General features: G+C 37.7%; 1 protein-coding gene and 1 non-coding gene across 3 annotated transcripts in view; both read left to right on the forward strand.

The window, feature by feature from the left end:
* Nucleotides 1-16,190: 16,190 nt before the first annotated feature.
* Nucleotides 16,191-16,287, forward strand: LOC114081516 (small nucleolar RNA U13). The gene has a single exon (XR_003580817.2). It is a non-coding gene; the product is annotated as a small nucleolar RNA U13 (small nucleolar RNA).
* A 7,835-nt stretch (nt 16,288-24,122) lies between these two features.
* The window catches only part of Rlim (ring finger protein, LIM domain interacting), a 31,981-nt gene continuing 29,716 nt past the window's right edge, over nt 24,123-26,387 (forward strand). Inside the window, exons 1-2 of one of the 2 annotated variants that reach the window (XM_027922955.2) lie at nt 24,123-24,300; nt 26,114-26,177. The gene's annotated coding sequence lies outside the window, so the exon portion shown is untranslated. The remainder of the gene's footprint in view (nt 24,301-26,113; nt 26,178-26,387) is intronic. The other variant, XM_027922954.2, reaches the window with a different exon arrangement.

Here is a 26,387-nt window from a genome sequence, read left to right on the forward strand (position 1 = left end):
ATAAAATGTCAAAACACACTCTACTGTCATACATAGCATTGCCTTTCTTTGCCATGTTGTTGTTGTTTCCTGTGGCTACTGGTGGAGAGATGGTGGTTGATTTACTTCTTTATATACACTTTTGTGTACTTGACAATTTTTCTATAATGTATACTTATTATCTTTGATAATCAGAGAAAAGTTAAAGAAAGGAAAAAATACTATAAATTTAAGAGGTTGAATTAAGAGAGACAAAAAGAGACAGAGATTGAGTCTTCCCTTTTTCCATAATTCCAGTCTGATTTTAGAAATGAAAGTTGTTGTCCTGAGGGGACAATGGCTAACATTGAAATTCTATTATAAAGAATGATGCTCATTATGACAAATGATAAATCATATATATGAATCATATGTTTTATTAAATACATATTTATATATAACATGTAAAATATATTTAATTCACATTTTTAGCTCAACATGTCCCTAACTTGTATTTATCACTTCTAAAACAACCAGTTGCTATCTCAAAAGTTATGAAAAACAAAACTGTTAGATTCTATCTTAGCATCACTCAGAATTGATTTCCCTGTGTCCCGATGGCTGGGTTAGCAAAAGGATATTTTCAATCATCTCATATGCTCTGAGGGCAAAACATGATCCTTAACAGGTTGATGAAAGATTCCAGACACTGGTAGGGTATAGGGCCCTGATAATATCAAGTGTAAAATGGAAATAATAACATCTTCCTATCACAGGGCAAGACTGAGTTGTGATATGATATTGAAGAATTCTGAGACCACTCCAGGAACTCTTGTCTTCTAGGGGTGCAATGTAAGCTAATCAATCTACCACAGCCCTTTTTTGCCATGAGACAGGGTCTCATTAAGTTGCCAAGGTTGGGCTTGAACTTGTGATCCTCCTGCCTCAGAGGCCTACTCCACCATACCCCACTATTAATCAACTTTTAAATTTTATTTTATGTCTATAACTCAAAGAGCATTGAAAATGTATGTATGTATGTGTGTGTGTATGTATGTGTGTGGGGGTATATATATATATATATATATATATATATATATATATATATATATAAAACCACCACTCCCAATCAAGATATAGAACATTTTTGTCATTCCAAAAAGTTGGTTCATGCCTCATGACAATTTCCTGCCCCAAACACCCAGCCCCAGGAAGACACTGATCTGTTTTCTATTACTATAGTTAGTTTTGTCTTCTCTAAAATTTCAGTAAATAAAATTATACAGTATATACTGTTTTATGCTGGCTTCTTTTGCTCAGCATATTTTTGAAGTTCATCCATCTTGTTATATGTATCAGTAGTCATGGCTTTTAAAAACAGCTTTAGAAGTTGGGTGCAGGGGAGCACACGTATAATCCCAGCAAATCAGGAGGCTGAAGTGGGAGGCTGAGGCAGGAAAATCACAAGTTTGAGACCAGTGTGGGAAACTTAGCAATCAAAATAAGAAAAAATTAACAGGGCTGAAGATATAGCTTAGTTTTAGAGTGCCCCTGGATTCAATACCCAGTGCCAAAATAAATAAAATAAAATCAGGTTTAGGGCATCCACAGGCACTGCACCAAAAGAGAAGGAGAAGGAGGAGGAAGTGGAAGAAAATAGAAAACACCCAGCTTTATGAAAGTATATTTACATATCAGAAAAATAACTAAACTGTGGTCTATACATTCCATTAAATAGCATACAGTAATAAAAAGGAATGAACTGAGGGAAAGGATTTGTTCAGTTCCTTGCTCCACCATTCTAGAAGTCTAGCTTATTCCAGTTTACTCCTCTTTATTGCTGCATATTTCGTTTTTGAGTGTGTGGTGTATGGTATAGGTCATAATTAATTTTCCCACACAGATATCCAGTGTGTCAGCACTATTTGTCAAAAAAAAACCTGTCAACTCTCCATTGACTTGACATTGTACCTTTGTCAAAAATGAACTGAAAGAAAATATTTTCAAATCACACATCCAACAAAAGACTAATATCCTGAATATACAAAGAACTTTCTAAACTCAGTAGTAAAAAAATCCTAATTTGTTTAATAGGCAAAAGACATGACTATTCATGTTTTACTAAAGAAGATACATAAAAAACATATATTTTTTAAAAAAGAATATACATAGTTGGTAAACAAGCACACAAAAAGGTGTTATGTCAATAGCCATTAGAAAAATTCAAATTCAAACCATGAAACAGCTGAGCACAGTGTCACAAGCCTGTAATCCCAGAGAATTAGAAGCCTGAGGCATAAGGATCACAAATGGGAGGCCAGCCTCAGCAATTAAAGAGGCTGTCTCAAAATAAAAAATGTTAAAAAGGGCTGCAGATGTAGCTCGGTGATAGAGTAAGCCTGGGTTCAATCCCCAGTACTGCAAAAAAAAAAGGGGGGGGCTGGGGTTGTAGCTCAGTGACAAAGCAACCTTGGAGTCAATCCCCAGTAACAAAAATAAATAAATAAATGAAACCATGAAAGATTTGTACTAATGGCTAAGAGCAAAGATATTCAACATTATTAGTCATCAGAGAAATGCAAATAAATACAATGATACACTGATTAGAATGGATAAAATAAAAATATTAATAATGCCTAATATTTATGAGGAGAGAAATTTCACTCTCCTATACTGTAATCCCCAGTTGCTTGAATTATAGACATGTGCCACCACTCCCAGCATACATGATCTTGTATAAAGAAAATATTTTAAAGTCTAAAAAACTACTAAAGCTAATAAATTAATGTAGCAAGTTTGCAAAATACAAGATCAAAACACAGAAATCATTGTATTTCTTTATATTAGCAATGAAAAATCTGAAAATAAAATTAAGAAAATAATTCCTGTTGCAATAGCATCAAAAAAGTACTGAGGAATAAATTTAACAAGAGAAGTACAAAACTTGTATATCAAACACTGCAGACCATTGTGTTCCTTGGTCAAAAGACTTAAATATTGTTAAGATGGCAATACAGGGGTTGGGGCTGTAGCTCAGTAGTAGAGTGCCTGCCTAGCATGCATGAGGCACTGGGTTCAATCCTCAGCACCACATAAAAATAAATAAAATAAAGGCATTCTGTCCAACTACAAAAAAAATTTTTTTAATAAAGTTGTATTCAAAAGATTGATTTTAAACAAACAAAAAAAGATGGCAATACCGTCCTCCAATTGACAAGTTAATCCTAAAATGCATATGGATAGTCAAGGATTTCGAATGGCTAAAACAATCCTTTTGTGTGTGTGGTGATGGGGAGTGAACCCAGGCCCTTGCATATGCTAGGCAAGTGCTTTACACTGAGCTACCTCACAACCTTTTTTTTTTTTTTTTCCTGTACTAGAGATTGAACCCAAGTGTGCTTAAGCCACTGACTAATTTGCTGAGGCTGAACATGCACTTGTGATCCTCCTGCCTCAGCCTCCCCAGTAGCTGGGATTACAGGTGTGCACTAGTGTACCCAGCCACGCCTTTAAAAAAATTTTTTTAGCCGGGCATGGTGGCCCACACCTATAATCTCAGGGCTTGGGAGGTTGAGGCAGGAGTTCAAAGCCAGCCTCAACAATTCAGAAGGCCCTCAGCAACTTATGGGGACCCTGTCTCAAATAAAAAGGGCTGGAGATGTAGCTCCATGGTAAAGTACCCCTGGGTTTAATCCTGTGGTACAAAAAAAAATTTTCAAAAAGAATATTGATAAAAAGAACAAATCTAGAAAAGTTGCATTTCCCAATTTCAAACCATACTACAAAGCTATAGTGTAGTAATGAAGACAGTGTGATACTAGCGTAAGGAAAAAAACACAAAAACTGGGCACGTTGCACATTCCTGTAATCCCAGAGATTGGAGAGTCTGAGGCAGGAGGATTGTAAATTAAAGGCCAGCCTCAGCAATTTAGTGAGGCCCTACCTCAAAAGATAAGATAAAAAGGACTGGGGATGTAGCTCAGTGGTAAAAGCACCTCTAGGTTCAACCCCAGTACCAAAAAACAGAAGGAGAAGGAGAAGGAGAGGGAGGGGGGAGGAGGGATGATGGAGGAAGGAGGAAGGAGAAAGGAGGAAGGAGGAAGGAGAAGGAGGAAAAGAAAACAACTTGGCAGTTCCTCAAAAAGTTTAACAGTTAAATAGAGAAGTACCACAAGTCTGTTGATTAAAAGAGAAATGAAGTTCCAAGAGAAATTAAAACACATCCCCACAGGAAAAAAAATTGTATATAATGTTAGTAGCATAATTATTCAAAATAGCCAAAAAAGCAAAAATAACTCAATTGTCTATTAATGAATAGTTACTGAATATGTGATATTATTCAGTCATAAAAATGAATAAAGTGCTAATACCTTCTACAAAGGAGATGAACCTTGACAACATACTAAGTGAAAGAAACCAGAAATGAAAGACCACATATTACATGATTCCATTTATGTTAAATGAGCAATCAAATCCATGAAGACAGAAAGCAGATTAATGATTGCCTAAAGCTAGGGAACAGCAGATGGAAACATGTCCTGATTACTGATCAGTATGGGGTTTTTTACTGGGGTGATGAAAATGTTCTGGAATTAGTGGTACTAGGTAAACAACTTTGTGAATATGCTAAAAAAAAAACAGAACCTTTTACAGTGTAAATTCTATGGTCTGTGAATTGTATTTCAAGATATTGATACACCAGGAAATATCTACTGAGGCTGAAAATGCACCCCCAAGATGTCCAAGTCCTAATCCCTTAGACCAATGAATGTTACCTTACAGTGTAAAGGGGCTGTTCCAGATGTGAATAAATTAAAGAGTTTGAGCTGGAAAGATTATCCTGGATTATCTGGATAAACACAATATAATCACCAGGTCCTTTTAAGAAGGATGCCAGTGTACCAGACTTGAAAGGAGATGTGACAACAGAAACAGAGGTTGGAGGAAGATATGAGCCAGTGAATGTAGGTGGCCTTTAGATGGAAAAGTCATGGAAATAGAGTGTCCCTTGCAGCCTCCAGAAGGAATGCAGTTCTGTCAGCACCTTGATCTGAGCACCCTAAAACTTACTTTGGACTTTTGATTTCCAAAACTGTAAGATAATAAATTTGTATTGTTTTAAGACATTGTTTGTGGTAATTCATACAGCAGCAACAGGAAATGAATATACCTTTTCATACCCAACAGATAAATAAAGAACTAAAGCCAAAAATGCTGACAATATTAAGTGTTGGTAAGGATGTGGAGCAACTAGAATTCATATATGCTGCTGGTGGGAATATAAACTGGTATAACCACTTTGGAAAACAATCTGGTAGTTTTATAGAAAGGTAAAATACATATTTCCCATATAATGCAGCCATTTCACTTCTACATATTTATCTAAGAGAACTGGAAGCATATGTTCACAAAAGACATGCAAACTGGGCATGGTGGTATAGGCTTGTAATCCCAATGACTCAGGAGGCTGAGGCAGGAGAATTCCCAGTTGGAGACCAGCTTCTCAGCAACTTACTGAAATCCTGTCTCAAAAAAATATAAAGAACTGGGGATGTAGCTCAGTGGTAGAGCTCCCTGGGTTCAATCCCCAGTACCAAAAAATAAATAAATAAGCATAGCAAAATGGATAGAGCTTTTAAACACAGTGCTGAGGGGGAAATGAGATGTACAATGCCATTTACGTATACTAACACATGCATACAGGACAATACACATTTTGCCAGAATATCTATAAATGAAAAGATATACATACATTAAACACATAAAAATAATACTATATGGAATGTGGAAGTAAATGGGAGTTGAACATGAGGATGAAAAGGAATAAAATAAACAAGGGGTGGACATAATCCAGACTAATGATAATGTAAAAATAAAATATGAGAATATAAAATAATTCCCCCAGGAGACAAGAGAGGGAACTGGTATATAGATTTCAAGAACTAAAGGGCTGGGGATATAGCTCAGTTGGTAGAGTGCTTGTTTCACATGTACAAGGCCCTAGGTTCTAACCCCCAGCACCACAAAAAAAGTGATTCCTTTCTTTTTAGTGATTTTATTTATCTTGTCCACATATGTGTTTAGACAGGGACTATATTGAAAGTAGAGTCATATATTTGTGAAGCTGGGACTATAACCCCTCCCTCTTATACCTATGAATTTTGAAACTTAAATATAAGAAAGAATTTTATAACAAAGTTGAAGCTTGGAATGGTGGCTCATGCTTGTAATCCAACAATTTGGGAGGCTGAGGAAGGAGGACAGCAAGTTCAAAGACAGCCTCAGCACTTAGATCCTGACTCAGCATTAAAAGGTCTGGGGATGTTGCTCAGTGATCCATGTGACATTTCCATTTCTCCATCAAGCCTGATCATCATTTACCTGACTTATCCCTTGAGTGATTATTTCAAGTTTACTCCACCAAGTGGAATATGTAAAGTAAGAAATAATAAAAATTTCATGTGGTCTAATGTAGACAAATGCTCTTACTATGAAGCAATACCCACAGCCTGACCTGTTTTTTTGTTTTTTGGGGGTTTTGTTTTTGTTTTTGTGCCAGGGATTGATCCCAGAGGCACTTAACCACTGGGCCACATCCCCATCTCTTTTTATTTTTGAGACAGGATCTTGCTAAGTTTGCACCTGCAGTCCTCCTGCCTCAGCCTCCTAAACTTCTGTGATTACAGGTGGGCGCCACTGTACCCAGCTTGTTTTTATTTTTTCTTTCACATTTTTATTGGTGCATTACAGTTACACATAATGATGGGATTTATTGTTACATATTCACACATGCACACAATATAATAATATAATTTGGCCAATATCACTCCCTACTACTTCCCTCATTCCTGGCCTGAGGTTTTATATAGATCAGGAAGTAAAAGTAAATTCCTTCTTTCATGGATAATTTATCAATTTTATTTGCAAGTAAGGAACAACAATAGATATGACAAGGTGCTTGGGCAGGTATTCAGATGCTCAGTGGTCACTTCTGGACAACCTGTTTTTCAAAGATCCATTCTGTACGGTCAGCCACACATTTTAACATGGACAAATTTGGAAAGCTCATTCATACTCAATTTAACATTAGCAGGCTTTGAAAAATACCATCATTCTAGATGCAATTATTCATTCATCTAAAAAATGAACAAATATTTAGTGCTTATGCAAGAGAAAGACTGAGGATGGAGTCAGAACATTAGAGGCTATGAGTATATTCTATAAGAGTACAGATTTTGTCAATAGCATGAGAAGTTTACAGGACAGGGATATGATGGCATTAGCTTTTGTGTGTGTGTGCTTATGCGTTTGCTTTTTGTTTGGGGATTTTGGGTGTTTGGGCTGGGGATTCAACCTAGGGCCTTATGCATGCTAGGCAAGCACTCTACCACTGAGCTACATCCCCAGCCCCTGCCTTTGCTTTTTTGGGCCAGGAAGGTTCTTTTTAGTAAATCCATGGCTTAGAAATTCTAGAATTCTCACTGATTCTTGTGCTAGTCCCTGTTTTCATCACAAGGGTACCCCCTGCACCTCCCCACAAAATGCAAAGTGGAGAACTTATTTTAAAGCTGTCATTCCCCACATAAGATCTAATGTAGTTGAGGGACCTCAAAGTAAATTAGTGTTTTAATTATTTACAAATAACACTTTCCAGGGATGTAATTCAGTAGTACAGTGCTTGCCTATATGTGTGAGTCCCTGGGTTTGAGCCCCATGTACACACACATTCCAAAATACACACACACACACACACACACACATACAAAATAACACTTTTTGGTTAATTTGAAAAAGTAGTAGAATGGGGTCACCTGAGGTCACACCAGTGCTCTCTGCTATTAAATCTTTGCTGAGCATAGGGATCCTGCCTGCTGCCAGAATTTTGGCGTGGGAGACTTATGGAGCTGGCCAGCTGATAAGCAGAGGCAACATTAAGCCAAGGTCTGCTGCATGGTGCTTTTGATTTTAATAGTGACATTTTCTACCTTGACAGCCCAATAAATATGTAAGAAGACAGTGGCATTAGTGTGTCCCCAGATACAACCTCCAACGGGTTAACATAATGAGGCAGTATAAATTCACAGTTGGTCAATCTGCCCAGATTTCTAAACTCCCCACTTTACTGTGTAAAAATTTCCTGCAGGAGATTTCAGAATCAATAATTCTCCATCAGAGGCTTTGAGGAAGCAAAAGAAGCCCTACCCAGTTACCTGCTGTGTCTCTGAGGGAAGGCCAGAGTCATGATTAGGCCCCAACCCATCTCCTTAGCTCAGCTGCAGCCATAATTAAGGATAAGCCATAATCTGCCTTTAAAATGTCCTCCACTTTCCATGCCTTCCTTGCACAGCCGTAACTATTAAAAAAAAAAAAATCAAATCATCAAGGGTTCAAATTCGGCCTTTATCCTGTCCTCCTATTTCTGATATCAAATGTGTAAATCCTTGAGCTCTGCTGTCTGATTCTGAAGAGCCTGTTTGAGAGCTTTTTAATAATTTAGTGGTTTGAGGGATTTTAACACTCATTCCCTCTTGGGCACCTGCTGACATCCTAAAGTACAAACTGTACTCTTATCTCAGTTTTGATGCAGAATATGGAATTCTGGAGACAGCAAATGAGATATGACTAAAGACTTGTGAGCCAGTCTTGCTTGCCGGCCTCTCAACATGACAAGGTCCTTGTCACTTCAGCTGATTTAATGATGGCTGCAACAAGGAGCCCAGGGTGGGTACAGATGATGCACTTACCCATTGGAGTGGTATGTAGTTTTTCTCTTTAAACGTTTCCAGTAAAGTGCCCAGACAAGCTAATTAGTAGAACCAATAAAGAATTTGACCCAATCTTACCCAGAAGTGGTACAAGAAAATAATTGCTTGGTCTGAAATGGACAAATTGACTGGTATGACCCCAAATTGGTAACTAACGGTCACTCTGTACCCTTAACCTTGGCAAATACAGAGCACTGTTCTTTTCCCAATATGTGGCTAAGGGCTCATAAGCACTTTTCAAAAACCTAACTTCCAGTTTTATTCTCATTACTTATGAGAAAAACGTTGGCATATTTAAATATGCAGGTGCATAGCCTTATATGTATGCATATGCACAAGTGCAGTTAGTCAACATTTATTGAATGCAGAACACTATGTGGCAGGAAGTTCCAGGGGAAATTTATAAAAAAAACCTAATCTCTGCCCACATGATAGTTACAGTCTAATGAACAATTTGTGATGCAGAGGAAGATGAGAAAAGATTGATTACTCTAGAGATAAAAGTCTCTCTTTTGTAACATTCTTTTTCTCTTGAGTACCAAAGCAGTGCACATTTTTTTGCAAAAACTTTGGAAAATAATCACCTATAATGCCAGTATCCATAACATATGCTATGTATATCATTTTATAAAATGATTTTTCTCATTTGATAATATGTCATAAACATTTTTCATGTCATTAAATTTTCTTCCTAAATAGGCATTTAATGATGCTATAATATTTTATCATGAAATATGCCACAATTGATTAACAAATACCCTAATTCACAACAGTGTGAATACATTTAATACTATTGAACCATACATTTAAAAATGGTGAAGGTGGTGAAAAAACTGAAAAACAAATTTTAAAATACCATAATTATTGAAGAGTTAGGATGCTCTAACTCTTTGCTATTATAAATAGTTTCACAGCAAACAGTCCTTGGTTGTTATTTGTGTGCATGTGCATATCCCTGCTGGTTTCTTTAGGAAAAATTCCTAAAATTGGAACTGCCAAGCAAAAAGGATATGAACAAAATAGAAACATTTTTATTATTTTAAAAATAGTTGATTCTTGCAATTTTGGGGATAAATTCAAAAAATATTAAAAAAAGAAAAGAAAAGTTACCTCTAACCCCACCATCCAGAGATCAACATTATTAATATTTTGATGAATAGTTATCCAGTTAGTGGGGGCGGGGGGGGGGGAGCAAGGATTGAATCCAGGGGCACTTGATATCCAAGCCACATCCCTAGGCCCTTTCTTCTTTTCTCTCTCTCTCTCTCTCTCTCTCTCTCTCTCTCTCTTCTTTTTTGAGACAGGGTCTCACTAAGTTCCTTAGGGCCTTGCTAAGTTTCTGAGGCCAACTTGAACTTGCAATCCTCATGCTTCAGCCTCTCTAATTGCTGGGATTACAAGTGTGTGCCACCATGCCCTTCCCATGCTTTTTTCTCTGCACATATATTGTTATACATGCTTAAAATAATGTATATCATATTTGGTAACCTGTATTTTCAAATTACATCATATAATAAATATCTTTCTAAACCAATAAATGTAGGGAGATATAATCAGATTTTGTTTCTGCAAAAAAATTCACTGTACCATTTTACCATGAGTTATGTAACCAATACCATATTTTTAAATATTTAGATTTTTCTAGTTTTGCATTGTTAATAACAACAATATTTTTAAACTATATATATTTTTATAAGTTTATTTTATTCATTTTTTTATGTGGTGCTGAGGATCAGACCCAGTGCCTCACCTGTGCTGGGCAAGCACTCTATTGCCTCAGCCCCAATAACAACAATATTTTGATGGGCAGTCTTACATATTCAGCTTTGTGCATTTATGCACTTATCTCTTCAAGATAAATTTCCAAATGTATAATTGCTACATAAAGGGGCATGTACATTTTTCTTTCTTTTTTTTTTTTGGTACTGAGAATCAATCAAATCCATAGCCTTGTGCTTATAAAATATTTGCTCTACATAGAACTGACCTATATACCCTTGGCCCTGCATGAATTTTTTTTGGGGGGAGAAGAGGGGACTGGTGATTGAACCAAGGGACAATACTCCACTAAGCTACATCCTCAGCTTTTTAAATTTTCTTATTTTGAAACAGGATCTCACTAAATTTCCCAGGCTGGCCTCAAGCTTGCAGTCTTTTTGCCTCAGCCTCCCAAGTCTCTGGGATTACAGGTGTGTGTGACTGGACCCTTTCATGAATATTTTCAAGGCTTTTGGGATATAATGCTAAATGTCACTTCAAAAAAAGTAGGTCACATGGTGGTACATGCCTGTAACCCCAGCAACTAGCGAGTCTGAGGCAGGAGGATTACAAGTTTGAAGCCAGCCTCAGCAATTTAGCAAGACCATGTATCAAAATAAAAAATAAAAAGGATTGGGGATGTAGCTCAGTGGTGATGTGCCCCTAGTTTCAATCCCCAGTACCAAAAAGGAAAAAAAGAAAAGAAAAAGAAAGAAGAAAAATACATGCCATCTTTATTGATATTTATTTGGAATATTTGTGTATGGTTTAGGTTTCTATTTTTCCCCCTACAATCTATCCCTTCTTGTATTTGACACTACTTTGAAATTGTCTTAAACTGATAAGAGTTGCCCCCAATTAAGTTCTTTCTTTGGTTACTCAAGTCTACAAAACCAACCTTACCTGTAGTAACTGCCTACAGTGTAATTTGACAAATGACATCAAGTCTTCACACCTCAAATATCTTCCCCTCCAATCTGGTATCACCCCTCAAAAGCCCCCCATTTTTGTGGAACATGCTGGCATGGGCCTCTAGGCAAGAGGGTCACAAGTTCAAGACCAGCCTCAGCAACTTAATGAAAACCTATTGGTTATACCAAAGTTCCCAAGTAGGTTTCACATTCATATCACTTGGGTTGGTTTTGTTTTATTTTTATTAACATGTATTATGGGGTTCAATGTAATTTCAACACATACATATAGTATGCACTCACCAAATCAGCATAATTAGAATTTTCCTCTCCTTATCATTTCTTGACCTGACCTCAGACCTACTGAATCAGATTCACTCTAGGATCAATAATTTGGAATTTTGGAGATCACTGGTTTTAAGAAAAAAGGCAGCAATTACCTCAAGAAGGCAAGAATTAAAAGTCACATGTATTGCCTGGAGAGAGTCTCTTCCAATCCTTTCTCCTAAACTGGAAATTGGTTTATTCAACTTGAGTTAATTATCACTTTGAAATAGGCCACCAAGGAGGCTTAAACCTTAAGAGGAAAAATTACAGAACTGGCTTAATTTGGAAGGGAAGGAAGGAACAAAATGTAGTAACCTCTGGGCAGCAATGGGTTCCAGGCCAGAAAATTCAATCCATAAGCAGGGCTTTCTTTGCTTATGTTAACATTTTAAAAGTGGTTTAGCTGGGCATGGTGGATCAGGCCTATAATCCCAGATACTTGGGAGGCTGGGTGCAGGAGGATGGTAAATTCAAGGTCAGCCTTGGAAACTTAGCAAGATCTGTCTCAAAATTAAAAGATACCTTGATCTTAAGATGCCATTCATTTTTGGACTTTTATATTTTGGTACTGGGGATTGAACCCAGAGGTGCTCTGTTGCTGGGCTACATCCCCAGCCCGTTTTTATTTTTTATTTTATTTACTTATTTACTCTTTGGTCCTGTCCATTGAACCCAGGGGCACTTGGCCTCTGAGGTACATCTCAGCCTTTTGTATTGTTTATTTTGAGACAGGGTCTCTCTAAGTTGCTGAGGCTGGCTTTGAACCTGCAATCCTGCCTTGGCCTTCCAAATTCTCTGGGATTATAGGTGTGCATCACCGTGCCAGCTTGATTTTAGATAAAATTCAAATGAGTATCCTGTATTTTAATCATTGTGTATTGATTTTTCTAACTACTCTCCATTTGTGACAAGTGATACTAGTTTTCCATTTATAAGTTATGCAAAATACTTTTTATAAATATATTTGTATTTAAATAGATGAATCAATTTAATGCACACCTGTAATCCCAGGGACTTGGGAGGCTTCAGTAGATGGATCTCAAATTCGAGGCCAGTCTCAACAATTTAGTGAGAACTTGTCTCAAAATAAAATGGACTGAGGATGTAGCTCATTGTAAAGCACCCCTGAGTTCAATCCCCAGAACCACCCCCTGCAAAAGAGGTGAATCAATTAAAGGGAAAAAAATCACTGACAGCAAGGGGTTTCAACAAAACTTTTTAAAAGAATATTTGTAGTTGTAGATGGACACAATACCTTTATCTTTTAAGTACCTTTATTTTGTTTGTTTAGTTTTATTTAATGTAGTGCTGGGGATGGAACCCAGTGCCTCATGCATGCTAGGCAAGTGCTCTACCACTGAGCCATAATCCCAGCCCTTAATAAAACTTTTTAAACATGGTTAGGAATAACTAAATGGTTAAACATTAACAATGACTTCTAGGACAGATAATTGGAAGCCTAATTGAGGAAGGAATGCCAGAGGAACAACTAAAATAAACCCTATCTGGCAACTTTGTTCAGGGTCAGAGCTAATATTAACTATATTGGTGTCTATTAGATTCCCCACCTGGTCTTGTACTGGATTGTACTGTATTTATTCAATGGGCAACATGTCAAGTTGTACAATTTCAATTCCACACTGTTAAATAAAAATTACAGGAGACCACTGTTTTTATGTAAATTTTTTATTTATACATGACAGCCAAATGCATTACAATTCTTATTACATATATAGAGCACAATTTTTCGTATCTCTGGTTGTATATATAGTATATTCACACCAATTTGTGTCTTGATATATGTACTTTGGATAGTAATGATCATCACATTCCACCATCATTAATTACCCCATGCCCCCTCCCTTCCCCTCCAACCCCTCTGCCCTATCTAGAGTTCATCTATTCCTCCCATGCATGCTAGGCAAGTGCTCAAAAAATGCTCCCTCTCCCTATCCCACTATGAATCATTGGAGATCACTCTTTTTTACTAAGCTCCTGCACTAGGCTCCAACAGATCAGATTAAAAATCAAAATGAAGTCACTCATACCACCAGGCTGAAACTAAATTGCTGTCTGATCTTCTCAGAAATCAGGAGAGATAATAGCTAAATTTCCTGAGCAGGGCAGTTTCAACTTGATGACAATGAAGTTCCCTCTGCTTTAATTCTTACTTTTAAAAAAAGGCAATTTTGGCTGGGGGTATAGCTCAGGGGTAGAACATGTGTTCAGCATGCAGGAGGCACAGCAAAAAAGAAAGGAGAAAAAGAAAGAAAGAAAATTAAACTGATGTTAACCTATCAGTTACTTTTATATTGTTCTGCCTCCCTGTCCTCACTTCATAAGGAAAGTGACTTTAAAACAACCAGTCTACCTTGGTTCTTTGTTTCTGCTTTCTTTGGTTCTTTCTCTGTTCATAAAACCACCTATTTATGCTCAGTTCATTGGAACACATTCTATTTATGGAATGTGGTGTTGTCTGATTCTAGAATTGCAAATAAAGTCAATATCTTTTAAAATTAAATATATTGTAATTTTGTCCTTTGACAATACTAATGGAAAATGATGTCCATATATCCTGATGCCTAAGTGTGATGTTCTATTTATGACTCTGTGCTTCTTGCTGAATCAAGTTCTGGACCAAAAAAGGGAGCAGGAAATCCAGTTACATTTCTTTGTATTACTGTGTGTCTTTTTCTAGAAGATTTCCTTCAAAAAAATGGAACAATAGCTGGGCTAGTGGTACACACCTATAATCCCAGCAACTTGGAAGGGTAAGGCAGGAGGATTGCCAAGTTTAAGGAGAACTTCAGCAATTTTTCTATTTTTATTATAGACCCTGTCTCAAAATAAAAAATAAAAAGGGCTGGGGGGCTGGGGTTGTGGCTCAGTGGTAAAGCACTCACCTAGCACATGTGAGACACTGGGTTTGATCCTCAGCATCACATTAAATAAATAAATAAATTTTTAAAAAAGAGCTAGGGGTGTAATTCAGTGGCAGAGTACTTGCCTAGCATGCATGAGACCCTGGGTTTAATCCCCAGTACTACAAAAAAAAAAAAAAAGAAAAGAAAAGATGGGACAGAGGGGAGAAGAAAGAAAGAAATAGAAAAAATATGGAAGAGTCACCCAAGACTGAGCTATACCCAAGGTTACCAAGCTTCTGGCATCCAGAATCAGAGAAACTCCTATTCTTTACTCTTTAAGGAACAAGTTCATTTCTATCAAGGAGGGTTTGTAGGGCTTCAAAATAAAGCCCATCTAAGCAATAACCCTTTCCTTGAAAGCACAAGTGTGCTTTCCAAGTGTGGGAGTAATTGAGAAACAAGGATAGAGAAGATGATGCTCTGAGTAAAAAGGAGCACGAGGTTATTTATTTTTCTCCACTTAGTGCTCAAACTAGTGCAGGTTGGCCACCATTCAATGTTCAAAAGCAATAAAGGGTTGGGCATTTAATATTTGAAGAAAGGATGCATCTGTTGGCCCAGTGCTTCATGGAAAAAACAAAAGCATTCAAAATTAAAATATTCTGTTCTCAATTCTGAATCATGTGGGCATGTCCAAATCCTTTTCTGCCTAATGTGTGTTGCTTTCCTGAAAGATTGGTTTATAGAGATTTGACAGAGTGTGTTAGCACATAGTCTGAACACTAAAGTCAGGAAGAGTCATTTTATAATTCTGTTTCTTCCACTTACTAGCTGTATTGTGCAGATAAAGTAATCTTTTGTGTGTGCTGTGGATGGAGCCCAGGGCTTTGTGCATATGAAGTATCCACCCTTATCAGTAAGTTACACCCCTAGCGTGATATACTTAAAAACTTTAATTTTCCCAGCTGTAAAATGGGTTATAATATACCTATGTCACAGATTTAATTGTGAACCTTAAATAAGATACTTAATACACAGCCTGACACATTTGAAATATATAACAAATATTATTTTTATTACCAGGGTATTTTTAAACAGCATTAAACTTCCTCTGTGAATCACAGAGTTATGGAAGACTGATAGCCATTTTCTCACAGCTGGATTATCTTGAGGGCTTGTAAGAAGTTGAATACTGCCCGTGCTTTACTGACTGCATTCTTTTTCTAGGTATTTCCAAGTGCTTTTGTTCCACCAAGAAAAAAGCAACCAACATAATCAAATAAATAACCAGACTCTGGCTGATTTCTGCAATAAACATAGAGAGGAAGAGGTAGTAGGGGTGGGGTGGAAAAGGAGGAGAGAGAACTTATATTTGAAAAGATCATGACCACTCAAGATATTTAGAAATTACAAAATACACAGAATTTCTGAGGAATTAAATTGCACAGTCAGGTATTCCATGATTTAAAATGTCTTTGAGAAAAAAATTTTGGCTGGGGGTATTGCTCAGTGGTAGAACATGTGTTTGGCACATGCAGGGTGGTGGGTATGATCTTCAGAACAAAACAAATGAAAGAAAGAAACTAAAAAAGGAAAAAAATTTCACAATCTTTTTGTGGTTCATTAGCTTTATTGTTCATATTATTGTACGAGATGTTCCTCCTTCAAACCTTGCTGTTACATTGGCACATTACCACTCTGATGTGAAAAAGAAAAATATTTTCTAAATCTACGATTCACTTGAGACCTGTTTTGGAGCTAAGAGATCTGGTTTGTTAGAAGTAGCATGCACTTATCTGGGAGTGGCTGCACATGTCTGTAATCTCAGGGACTCCAGAGGCTGAGGCAGGAGGATCGAAAATTTGAGGCCAGCCTCAGCAAATTAGCAAGACCCTGTCTCAAAATTTTAAAAAACAGAAAGGGCTTGAGTGATAAAGTGCCACTATGTTCAACCTTTATTACAAAAAAAAAAAAAAAAAAGCATGCACATAAGAGTCCAAATCTATATCTCTTATTTACTAGTTATGCAATTGTCAATAAATTTTGGTTTTGCTGTTGTTTCTCACTGCTTGGGGCTTCATTTTCCTCAACTATAAAATGCTCTAAGCATCTTTCAAGGTCTTTGATAGAGTTAATGTGCATTTTTCTGGTACATAGTAGGAACACAGTAAATGGCAGCTATTATTATTTTAACTAAAGTCTGTCTTCCAAACACTCCTTGGTAGATAACCTGTGTCTGAATCTTTTGCAGGGTTTATTTAAAATCAAAATTCCAGCTGGGCATGGAGGAACATGACTGAAATCCCAGTGACTTCAGGAAGCTGAGGCAGGAGGATCACAAGTTCGAGGTCAGCCTCAGCACCTCAATGAGTCCCTAAGCAACTTAGAGAGACCCTCTCTCAAAATGAAAAATAAAAAGGTCTGGGGATGTAGTTCAGTGGTAAAGTTCCCATGGATTCAATCTCCAGTACCAGAAAACAAGTAGATAAATAATCCTGATTTCCACCCTAAAATATCTGAATTAGAATCCTGCAACATGGATAGAATCTGCATTTTAGTTAAGTAGTCCTCCCACCTCTCCCTTATGCGGGTGTTAAGATATAGAGGGTGGGAATCTGCACTTGGAATTTTTCTCTTGCTGAGTCCTTGGGGGAGGGAAGGTCTCTTGGAAACTGGTGATTTTCAGTAAAAATGCTAAAAGGAGAGACATTCCTATGAAGAGACTGAGAAAGCAGGGGAAGATATTATATTGAAAGCACAGCCCCAAAGGGCTCAGAGGAAGATATTGGGAGAGTGGAGAACAGTGCAGGTGAAGATCTAAGTGGATTTCCAGGTGACCTCTATGGAAATGTGAATTTAGGTGGGTGTAGACCAGATGGGCTTGAGGTTTTTTTATGGTGAATAAGGAGACTCAAGATAAGGAGCAGAGATGGGTCATCTTGTCTCCAAAGAGAAACTTGGTATGTAGTTGTTTTAATGTCAGAGATAGTCCATAATCAACCTAATCTAACTTCTATTGTTAGAAACAAAACATCTTATTTATTTATTTAAACATCTTATTTTCACAGTTTAAATAAATGTCAGAGAACTCATTTATTAATATAGATTACTCAATCTCCAGCCCTGCAAATAAATAGGATAATATGTCTTCTATAAATCCATGCCTCTGTCTTTTCTCTTATGCACTGCTTTTAATTAGTTACATCAAGATTACTTTCTAGTTGCTTTGGTATGAGTTGTAAAACTGTTCTGTGCTTTCTAAACCAGAGCATCTGAACCTTTATGTTTGGATAGGTAAGATGGGTGATACTGCTTCACCAGTCAGGTTACTTTTAAATTCCCAGAAAGCCTAGAACAAAGAGAGAATTTTCATCACTATTGTAATAGCTGGGGAAAAGGGCATGACAGTTAATCTACTTTGAATTCCTCTGATATTAATGTAATTAGCCAAGCATATTTTATTTCTACTTACGGCAGAATATTTGCAATAGTACTTCCTATTTCTAGAGTATATTTTCATGGGGGATAACAATCCCAGTTAATCCAGTTACAGGCTATTTGTGGGAGGAACAATATGAATCACAATATACTCTTTCAAAGAGTTGTCCTGAATCTAAAGATTTTCAATAACAATGCCAGTTTAAACCAGGCATTTGCCCTGTGCCTTGGCATGTACACATAGTCCCAGCTAAAAGGGGGTGTTCTGTTGTTAGAAACAAAAGCAATTGTAAGCTTTACTACTAGCCTAAGGCAAATCTACAAGATGCTGTTTTTCAAGCTTTTCAGCTAAAAATACCTTCTACAGATGGTAAGAAATAAAAAGGGCTCTACTTTCAGGCTTTGTGTGCTTCATTCCCTAATCTTTATTTTTAAGACCTATGAGTTGCCTCCTAAAGCATGTTACTGGGGCCCCTTCAATGGAATAAATGCATCAGTGTTAGCTTCCACACCTCTTTACAAAATGGATGTAGATTGAACTCCACTCTCCCAGCAGGTCTCTTTTTTCTTTTTTACTAGATACTAGAATCAAACCAGAAGTCAACCACTGAGCTACATCTAGAGACAATTTTATTTTAGTTTTTTTTTGTTGTTGTTGTTATTGGTTTGTTTTTGTGTGTGTGTGTGTGTGTGTTTTTTTTTTTTTGGAAACAGGGTCTTGCTAGTTTGCTCAGGCTGGACTCGAACTTGCCATCCTTCTACCTCAGCCGGATTTGTGAATTGTGCTCAGGACAGAGATTGTATCTTTTGTATATCTAGTCCCAAAGCCTAGCACAGAGCAATGGGGCACACAATACTTATTGAATTAATTACTTAATTAAACGAATAAATTAATGAATCAGAGGGCTGGGGTGTAGCACCATGATAGAGCCCTTGTCTGGCATGCATGAGGCCCTGGGTTAAGTTCCCAAGCCCCAAATTAAATAAATCAAATTAATTAATCAAAGATTATTTTATCTTGTTTCTTTCCATTCTGCTCTCCCCTTCCTCTGGTCAAACTGAAGAATATATTTAGAGTTCATATCTTTAATCTAATGTGAATTCCTAAAAGAGCAAATTTGGTAAAATGGAAGTGCCAAGCAGTAGACATTGTTTTCTGGTTAAATTGACTTTGATCTGTGATTCTAATTCAAAATATTTTAAAATATTTTCATTAGTACATTGTAGTTATACAGAATAGTGTGGTTCATTTTGATGTAATCATAAATGCATGGAATATAATTTGTTTCATTTCAGTCTCTAGTACTTCCTTGTACTCCCCTCAAGTTTTTTTTTTTTAATAAAGCACTCCCTGGCTCAGTGACACACACCTATAACTGAGGCAGGTGGACAGCAAGTTCCAGGCCATCTTCGGAAGCTTAGCAAGACCCTGTCTCACAATTAAAAATGTTAAAAGGCCTGGAGAGTTAGCTCAGCAGTAGAGTACACCTGTGTTCAATCCCCAGTAGTGAAAGAGGTAAGGGGAGACAGTACTTAAACTAAATGAACTGGTATTTTGTGGATGTATTTTTTTTCACATAGCCAGGGGAATTTCTTAAAGATAAGGGAGTACTGAAATCTTAAAATCAGTGAGTTTATCCACTATCAAGAAAAATTTAGTTTCAAACACATAGCAGCCACCAAACTTAAAAAAAAAAACTTTAATTGGATAATATAGCTCCTCTTTTTAAAACCCTTCAACAGCCTCCCATTGCTGTTTGGATAGGATACAAAATCCGTAATATGAACTTCAAGCTAATTCGTAATTCATTCAAGAAATATTGATTGAATGCTTATTGGGTATTTTAAGCTTGGAAACTAACAGCCATGAGGGGATTGGGCAAATCCTCAGTTCCCACGGAGCTTACAGGAGGAGGGATAGGAGCAGGTCGGGGAAAGACTGACAGACTATAAACAAATAAAATCAATAAACAGACCAGATAAATTCCAATGTGATGAGTGTTGTGAAAAAAAATAAAATGGGACATTTGTTACAGAAAATAAGCTTTTTTTTTTTTTTTTTTTTTTAGTTTCCCAGGCTCCTCTTAATCACCCCAGAGAATTTCTACAATACTATTCCCTCTCCCAAGGCTCCTCCCTAGTCTTCCTGAAACATCATTCTCTCTTCAGGTCTCAGCTAAAAATGGCAGCTTTTCTCAGTTAAAGGCTCCTTTTATATACTTCATTTGTACACAGGTCTTCTTTGTAACATTAATTACCTGGATAAGTATTTGTCGGGAGTTGCCACAGGTAGGGTCTTCTTGTGTGTGGTCTTGTTGATATAGGTACAAACATATCCCTTCCAAACAGCCCAGGTATCCTTAAAATGAACAGAAGGACATTGTTTTATTTTTTTCTTAAAGGTCACTTGATCAAGAGTAATAAAAACCATTTGAAGATCACATATAAGTGACAAAGGAAATGCAATTAGTCTGAATGAAAACTAAGTATTCAGTGATTGATTCAGATCATATTTTATTTGCATGTATACTCATCTAGACTTTTTCTAAGCATATTTATGCATACCTTTTAATATAAAAAGTAATCATACATATTATTTTGTAAATTGCTTTTCTCACTAAATTTATAACCTGAACAAATGCTATTCACTGGGAGCTGGGAGGCACGCTGGGGATGGAATGCAGGACTTTTAGCAAGATACGCCAGCTCTCTGAGTTATATCCCCAGCCTGAATGCTGTTTTTTTTATTATTATTATTATTATTATTATTATTATTATTATTATTATTATTATTTGTACCAGGAATTGAACTCAGAGGCATGCAACCACTGAACCACATCCCCAGCCCTATTTTGTATTTTATTTAGAGACAGGGTCTCACTGAGTTGCTTAGCACCTCCCTTAAACTCACAATCCTCCTATCTCAGCCTCCCAAGCCCCTGGGATTATAGGCGTGTGCCACCGTGCCCGGCACTGAATGCTACTCATTTTTAATGCCTATGTAGTAGTCTACTATGTAGAACTAACTGTAATTAACTAATTATTGTTGAGTAGTTACCTTTCTTGATTTTTCAACATTTTCATTCTACATTACAATTAGCCTCTTTGAGATATATAAATATATAATACATATTTGCAAACTTGTTCATTTCTTTCCTGAAAGTGAATTTCTGAATGGAAATTTGTTGGTCAAACAATATGGATATATTGAGGCTTTTGATTCACGTTATCAAATTGCTTGTAAAAAGTTATATCAATTTGTGCCACTAAGCATACAGATGTGCCCATTTCATTCTTTTTTTTCTTTCTTTTTTTTAAATGTGTCCATTTCATAGAATCTTCATCAATACTTAAGTCTTTTTTTAGTTGTAGGTAGACACAATACCTTTATTTTTCATTTATGTGGTGCTGAGGATCGAACCCAGGGCCCCACACATGCGAGACACATGCTCCACCGATGAACTACAACCCCAGCCCCAATACTTAATAAGTTGTTTTTTTTAGGTGTAGATGGACACAACACAATGCCTTTATATTTATGGGGTGCTGAGGATCGAACCTGGGTTCCGCCCATGCTAGGGGAGCACTCTACCGCTGAGCCACAATCCCAGCCCCTTAATAAGTTTTTAAATCTTGGAAATTCTGATAGGCAAAAAGAGAAATCAGTTTTTATTTTCATTGATTACTAGAGAGGCTGAATATATTTTCATATGATTATCAGTCAAGCATTTTCTTTTTTGAATTGCCCATTTGTGTCCTTGCACATTTTGAAAAAATTTTTTTAGTTGTAGATGGACACAATACCTTTTGTTTGTTTTTATGTGGTGCTGAGGATGGAACCCAGTGTGTCACATGTGCTAGGCAAGAGCTCTACCACTGAGATACCCCAGGCCCTTTGCATATTTTAAAACTGGGATATTTGGGGCTGGGGCTATAGCTCAGTGGTAGAGCGCTTGCCTCACAGGTGTGAGGCCCTGGGTTCCATCCTCAGCACCACATAAAAATAAATAAAGATATTAAAAAACTGGGATATTTATCTTTTTAAAAAACGAATTTTTATTTAAAAATTTTAGTTGACTCATGATTCTATTCATACTTGAGTGGCTTCTTCTTGTTTTTAAAACCTTCAATTTAAAAAAAAAATCAGGGCTGGGCATGTAGCTCAGTGAGAGCATTGGTTTAGATGCCAGAAGGGTTCAACCCCCAGCACTAAAAAAATCAATTCATAATAGTTTATTATTATAGACTAGTGATATTTAGCCATGTGTTTTATATATATATTCAACTTGCCAGTTTGTCATTTGTCTTTTAGTTTCATTATAAAGTAACATTACCTTTTAGCTATCATATGTCATGTTGAAATTATAGTTTTTTCAGTTTGTCATTTAACTTTATTAACCTTGTATTTTAACATTCTGAAGCTTTACTTATATTTAGGAAATTGTATTTATCAGTCTTTTCCTTTATGGATTTTTATTATATTTAGAAAGTCCTTCTCCATCCCCAAGGCTAAAGAAATTCACCAATATTTTCTCCTACTTCTTTGATGATTTTATATTTTACTTAAGCTACTTACACCTCAAGAATATGTCACAGAGTGGCTGGCAGTCTCAGGTCACTGAAGAATTCATTTCATGCATTCCAGGTAAACATTATAGTAAGTTATTATGAAAACAAGACAAAAACTGAGTAGATATACAGCACCTAAATCATATATCACATTGTCAAAAATGAAAATATCGAATCTGCTGGTAAGATGAACAGGATATAAGGGGTATTGTTTTAATGGCTTGGGATGAAATTTTGCTTATATTCCAGGCTCATGAAACTCCATTATAACTAAGAGGGCAATTATCCCAAAATATATAAGGGCCTACTACGCAGTTTATGGGACTACAACAGTGAATAAAACAGAGAATTGCTGCTCTTAAAGATAGGGGTAAACCAATATTTCGGTAAGTGCCTTACAGAAAACTAAGCAAGTAGGGGCATGGGAGAGATTAGTATGGTAGATAGGGTGCTCAAGAAAGGTTTTCTCTGGGGAGGTGAGTATTTAAGAGGCTTGGATGATGAAAGTAAAGAATGAAAAACATGCCAGCTTAGGTCAAGTAGTTGAGGTGGGAACAAGTAGGTTTGTTGGGAAAAGAGTAAAAAAGTCACCCTAGCTGTTGTGTTATCAGAAACCAGAAAAATGAGGGAGGCAAGAAGCACCCCTAAAACCTGGGTAAGATTATTTTTCTTAACTGTGAGAGGAATTGGATGCTACGGGCACATTCCCCCCATTCCTTCAGGCATTGCCATCTGAGAGGCTTTCTTAACCACCCTTTGATGAATTCCACTCCTATCAGATTTTCCCTTTCTTTTACCATCACCCAACCCTTTTCAAGTATTTCAAAGAATTACCACCCTAGATTGTTTTCTACCACTTTTAAACACTGTAATTCCCATTTGCCCTACAGGATACTTTGTCATCCCTATTACCTCCTTTACCCAAATTTTCTCCCTAGCATTTATCAATGGCTAATGTAATAGTTTTGTTTTTTAAATCCTAGTGGATTATCAAGAGCTACGAGAATTGAGGTTTTAGTCTATTTTAATTTCTTTAAAATTTTGGTCTACTTTAATTTTCTCAACATTCACGACGGTGCCTGACCCAGAGTTGGTGCTCAATAAATGTATGTTGAATTAAATGCAGGATGCTGTATGAGCTGGTCTGGACTGACTGTGTAAATCGATGCTAGATTAGACTAATACCACATTTCTCGCTCTCTGAAAAAGGCTTCAAGCAGCCAGACGGTGACGTCCTTCAGTTTACAAAATGGGAAAGCAAAGGTTCCCACAATTCTCAGAACGCGAATTTCTCGCCACAATTCAAAATGGCGAAAGAGGGTGGGGCCTGTCACATGGTGGGCGTCATAGCAGCTTTCCTTTTCCAAACCCACGCCCGCCTTGCCGCGTCGTCGGCCGTCCCCCTCCTCTGCCCGCCGAGCCTTTTCAAGGAATCGACTGGGATTGGCTAACTGGCTGGGAGTGGGGCTGCGGAGCCCGGACGCGGCATCATCACTTCCTGTTGTGGGCAGTCGTTTCCTGTCGCTGCTTGGTAACAATGGGGAAGATAATGGCTGCCTGAGCAACGTCTCGGAGCAGGCGCTGGGGTAGAGGCGGGTCTCAACCAGCGACTCATCGGAGGCGGGCTTGAGAGAGGCGGCTGGGGAGGCGCGGAGAAGCCTCAGCGGAGACGGCCGAAACAACCGAGTGAGATCCTGAGCCTAAAACCGAGTAAGTGAAGACATGGGAATCCTCTGAGAAATGGATGTAGAGCGAGAGGAAGACAGCTGAGCCACTGCTGCCGCGTCCTCTCAAAATGGCCCGAGTGACGCGTTGTGGCAGAGGCTCAGCGCCGCCTCCGGACCCCAGGCCCGTTGCTTCGGGGGGCTCCGTGGCGTAGTCGCCGCTGCCATTTTAGTTGGGTGGTATACTCGTCCGGCTCTTTGAAGAAGGGGAAGAGGAGGTGGGTAGTAGTTCCTTTCCGTGGCCCCGCGAGCCGCAGCCCGGGCCCTCCGGAGCCTTAAGAATTAAGGGGAGGCGGTGTTTGAGTTTTGGCCTCGGGCGTGAGAATCTTACAGTGCCTCGGGTTTTTCTCTCTGTTCTTGGGGGGAGGCTTCCCTCTCCACCCCTCGTTTTACATGGTGGGCTCGGGTTTGGGAAAAGGGGTAATATCTGGCTGCTCCGAGTCAGATGCTGGGAACTTTTGGGCCTTTAGATTTTCCCAGGATTTACAAAACCCTATTTTGAGCCCTTATGCAGGGCTTTACCAATTAGGCGCCCCCTGGGGCCGCGATGACATCTTCCTTGAAGGAACTGAGGCAACTGTGGTGTACTCCCTTGCTCTTATAACCCTGGTGTATCCTTTGCCAGTTATCACTGGAAGGATCCCCCCCAAAAAAAGGGAGGGAAAAGCCGTTGCATGTTTGTTGTTTTTCTTTGGGCAAGGTTGGGAGTTTGGCCAAATTATTTTCAAGTTAATTTCCGTTCAATCCTCCCAACAACCCAACCCCTCCCCCCACACACACAAAAAAAAGCCTAAGGGTCTCTCTGCTTCTGCGGGCGGTACCTGCCACGTACGCCATAGCTAAGTAACTAGTATTAACCGGTTGGGCTTCTGCTTCCTGAATACTCAGTCCCTTTTTCCCTTATGCTGATTAATTTCAAGATGGAGGAGACAGCCACGTTCCTTCCCTAGACAGTTTCACCATACTTATTCCACAGGTTAGTCCGGGAATCTGAGGCCTACCTGACTTGTTATTTAGGTCATTTTTTCGTTTGGGGGCAAAAGGAAGTATTTATATCAGATTGTCATGCACCATTTGCAAGGCCCCACAGTAATTTTTTGCTGGAAATAAGGAGCCTGCAATTCCTGGGGCAGAATTAACCGCAGTGCTTTTGATGATTGAAGAGAGGAAGAAATGATAAATGTACTAATAACCATTTCTTTGGCTCTTCGTGATTACAAAGTAATTACTCATATCACCTCCATCAGGTACATTGTGTTAGTCCTGGAGGACTTGAGAGCAGGCAGGCACAGTTATAGGCCTGCCCCCTACTCAAATAGTTTTCTAAACTGTGAAAATATAAGTTAAGTACCCAAAAAGATGAACCCAAATCCTTCTTAAAATACAATTTTAGGACAGACTCCTCTTATTGAAACATGTCACAAATGTGGTGATTTTTTTTTTTTTTTTAAGTATCTTAGACCCTGCCTTAGCTAGTGTAATGTGCCAAATAAGGCATTGAAAGTGACTATCAGAATCTGAAAATAATTACTGGTCTGATAAGGAAAGGCCTATTTTAAGCAAGTTTATATTAAAAAGTAGATTGCCTCTCAGCCTGTAAAGAAATCTTATACTAATTCCTGGTTCCCTCTCACTTTCTTCATCTCCCCAAATATTCTGGTACTAATATTGAGTTAGGTTGGGTTATGATTGTGTAACTAAAATACATAGGATGTGTATTTTTAAAGGATGTGTCTTATTTCAAAAAAAGAAATGTATCTTATAAAAGAGGAAGAATAATGGATTCTTTTTTTTTCTAGAGCAGAGTGTGAAGAAAACTAAAATCCAGTTTATTGTAATTCAATACTATGTCATAACAGTCAGGTAATTTATTTTTTGTTGCGTCTCCTGATGATTTATATGTAGAATGCATGTTTACAAATATTTATTGTTCTGTTTTACAGGCCCTGTGGTTGGATGGGCTCATTGATATATATTAGTTGGTGTTGGGCATTCTTCATGATGAGAATGGGTATTTTTCACTGGGAATTCAAAGGGTAATGTTTCTCAGTACCTGAACTCACCAGTGCTTTA

Source organism: Marmota flaviventris, chromosome X (genome assembly GCF_047511675.1).
Source record: "Marmota flaviventris isolate mMarFla1 chromosome X, mMarFla1.hap1, whole genome shotgun sequence".
In the NCBI taxonomy this organism is placed as follows: domain Eukaryota; kingdom Metazoa; phylum Chordata; class Mammalia; order Rodentia; family Sciuridae; genus Marmota; species Marmota flaviventris.